Below are 3,616 nucleotides of genomic sequence, written 5' to 3'. Positions count from 1 at the left end.
CCAACTATGGTGAATGCTTTACAAATGTTATTTCAGTAGATCTTTGTAACAACCCTGGGAGGTCCTATTATTATCCCCATTTTACAGTTGAGGAAACTGATACAGACAGAAGTTAAATGATTTGCTCAGCATCACACAGCTAGTGAGTGTCCAAGGCTAGAATGAAATCCAAGTCTTGTTACTCTAGGCCCAGGAGTCCCCTAACTGCTTAACAACCTAAAAGCTTACTAGATGCTTGCTAAGTGGATGACTTCCTGTCAGTGAAGCATCTGAAGGAAGGTTTTGATTTTGAGTGTCAGGAAAGGAACCTGGGAGTCCTGGGAGCTGTTGAGAAGAAGGGCAGAGGGTGGAGAAGGAAGGGAGTGCCTCGGGGGCAGCAAGGACTGATGGAGTAATGTCGCCTACTTTATCATTTCCCCCAGTGCCTGATCACTTTATATCTATGATATAGCCCAGGTTGAGCTCCAAGAGCCTCCCGTCAGTTTCACATCCTCACAGGAAAGATGGGCCTAAAGGAATTCAGCCCTGAAATCACAAGAAAGGGGAAGCTATATTCAAAATGCTAAAGTTTTTCTCTTATGGAAGGGGGGGTCATAGTTCAAGAAAGAATAAAAGCAGTGTCAAATAACACAGCTGTTCAGGAGAAAAGTGGCTTATTTTCTGCTGCTTTTATGAGGCAGTGGATGGGCCTGAAATTGTGCTGGGTTATATCAAAGTTAATCAAAAAAATTTGAAGTTCCTGTCAGAAGGAAAGAAATAGCACTTATTAAGTGCTTGCTGTGAGCCACGCACTATGATAATACTTTACAAATATCATCTTCTCATATCTTCACAACAACCTTGGGAGGTAGATGCTTGTTATCCTCATTTTACAGCTGGGGAAACAGAGGCAATCAGAGGTTAAGTAACTTGCTGAAGGATCGAACAGCTAGTTATCTAAAGCCAGATTTGAACTCCGGTTTTCCTGACTCTAATCCCAGGGCCCTATCCACTGTGTCATGTAGCTGCCTCCAGTTAGGAGGCAGAGGCCATATAGTATAACCTTCACATTTTACAGTAGAGGAAACTGAGGCCCAGAAAAGTTAAATGATGTGTTCCAGGTCAAACAAGTCACAAGTAGCAAAGGCAACATTTGAATTCAGGCCCTTAGACTCCATGCTCATTGCATTGTACTATGCTTCCTGAATGCCTAAGGATATAGTGTGGCCCAGAAGAGCACAGCTCTGAATCTGAGTTCAAAGGATCTGAGTTCAAATCCCAACTTGTCCACTTATTGCCTATGTGACACTGGGTAAGTCACGCAACCTCTCCAGGTCTTAAATGTCCTCATTTGTAAAATGAGAGGATAGGCCAAATGGATTCTAAGCTTCCTTCCAACTCTAAATCTAAGGATCTAAATTCCTTGAGCATAAATCTTTATTTGGAGGCAATTGGGATTAAGGGACTTGCCCAGGGTCATACAGCTAGTAAGTATCTGAGGCCAGATTTGAACTCAGGTCTTCCTGACTCCAAAGCCAGTGCTTATTCCACTGTGTCACCTAACTGCCCCTCAATAACCTCTTAAGTAGTATCCCAGTTGATACTCAAGTTCTTGATTCTGGTCCAGTGCTCTGTCCACTGCACCACCTAGCTTCCCTTAAGGATGTCTTTGGTCTACCACTAAGAATTCATTTCACTTTGGAAACATCCTTTAGCCATACGGGCCTATTTCCTCCTCTGTCAAATGATGAGATTGGTCTAGCAGATCTCTAAGGCCCCTTCCAGCTCTGATATTTTCTGATTTTTATGATAATAAGATGCAAAATCTACATGGGGAAAAAAGATCAGAGGCTAGAGTAAAAGATGAATGGGGAGTTCAGACAAAATGATCCAAGAAGTAATGAATAGTTAGCAATTACTTTTGGAGAATGGAAGGGAACATAGAGACCTGGCTATGTAATGATAGTCTTCAATAATTAAACAAACACGAAAACACCGTGGTATAAGACTGGAAAAGAAGTTTGTCATGAAATTTAAATGTAATTTAATTTAATGAGAGGCAACATGGTACAGTGGAAAGAGAAGCAGATTTGGAATCGAGGCCTGGGTTCAAATCCTAGCTTGACCACATCCTTATGTAACCTTGCTTAAGTGACAGCCTCTCTGAACTTGCTTTTCTTCATCTGTAAAATTAGAGGTTTGCAATAGGTAACTGCTTATGTTCCTCCCATCTGTAAATCCTTAACACAAATCCAGTAGAAAAGTTTTGGATTACAAGAAAATGTGTCAAGGGCAGCTAAGTGGAGCAGTGAAAAGGGCATCAGCAATGGAGTCAGGAGGACCTGAGTTCAAATGTGATGTCAGTTGACACTTACTGGGCAAGTCACTTAACCCCACTGACTATCAAAAAAAGAGGAGGAAGAAGAAGAGGAAGAGGAAGAGGAAGAAGAAGAAGAAGAAGAGGAAGAAGAGGAAGAGGAAGAAGAAGAGGAAGAGGAAGAAGAAGAAGAAGAGGAAGAGGGAGAAGAGGAAGAAGAAGAAGAAGAGGAAGAAGAGGAAGAGGAAGAGAAGAAGAAGAAGGAAGAGGAAGAGGAAGAAGAGGAAGAAGAAGAAGAATAGGAAGAAGAAGAAGAAGAAGAGGAAGAAGAGGAAGAGGAAGAAGAGGAAGAAGAAGAGGAAGAGGAAGAAGAGGAAGAAGAAGAGGAAGAGGAGGAGGAGGAAGAAGAAGAAAATGTGTCAGGTACTATGACATTGGTGGAGTGTGAATTGGCACATTTTCTGAAAAATACCCTGCTGTTCCACAATGATGCAGGTAGGTGGCACAGTGGATAGAGCTCTGCTCCAGCTCACCACTGCTTCCTATCAGTCTTATTTCTACATGCTGGGGCCAAGCTGAACAGAGATAGTCACTCTTTTACATGAAGAGTATAGAGCACTGGGCCTGGTGTCAGGAAGACTCCTCTTCAGACACTTACTAGCTGTGTGAACCTGGCCAAGTCACTAAACTCTGTTTGCCTCAGTTTCCTCATCTGTAAAATAAGCTGGAAAAGTAAATGGCAAACCACTCTGATATCTTTGCCAAGAAAACCCCAAATGAAGTCACGAAGAGTCAGACAGGACTAATTAACTAAATAACAACAACAAAATTCTACAATGACTTCTATAGACTATTCAGATACAGTGAACCTACTTCTAAAGACATTAAGGACAAGGACAAAAGGACTATCTGCACAAAAACGTTCATAGCCATATTGTTCTGAATGGTTGTTGTCCTTGGGTTTTCAAAGAGGACCAAAATGACATCACTAGGTTGGAGTCAAGGTACAGTGTGTCAGACTGTGACGGATCAGACCAATATGAGCTTGGAATGCTCTACCACAGGTCAGGCACAAAAAGTCTACATGAACATTTGGAGTGGAGATGTCTCCAAATTTGTGCTTCTCATGTTTCTTTTGAGCTACTGCAATTCTGCTTCACTCCTAGAGCACAGTGCTTTCTCTGATGGGGCATGCCATGTTGAGCGGTCCTTTACCAGTGTCTCCCATGTCATGCAACTGATTCCAAAGTTCTTCAGAGAGGCCTTGAGAATGTCTGTGTATCGCTTCTTCTCATCTCCATGTGAACACTTGCCTTGTGC

Source organism: Phascolarctos cinereus, unplaced genomic scaffold (assembly GCF_003287225.1).
Source record: "Phascolarctos cinereus isolate Bilbo 61053 unplaced genomic scaffold, phaCin_HiC Scaffold_4;HRSCAF=312, whole genome shotgun sequence".
NCBI classification, from domain to species: domain Eukaryota; kingdom Metazoa; phylum Chordata; class Mammalia; order Diprotodontia; family Phascolarctidae; genus Phascolarctos; species Phascolarctos cinereus.
This window is presented reverse-complemented; position numbering follows the sequence as displayed.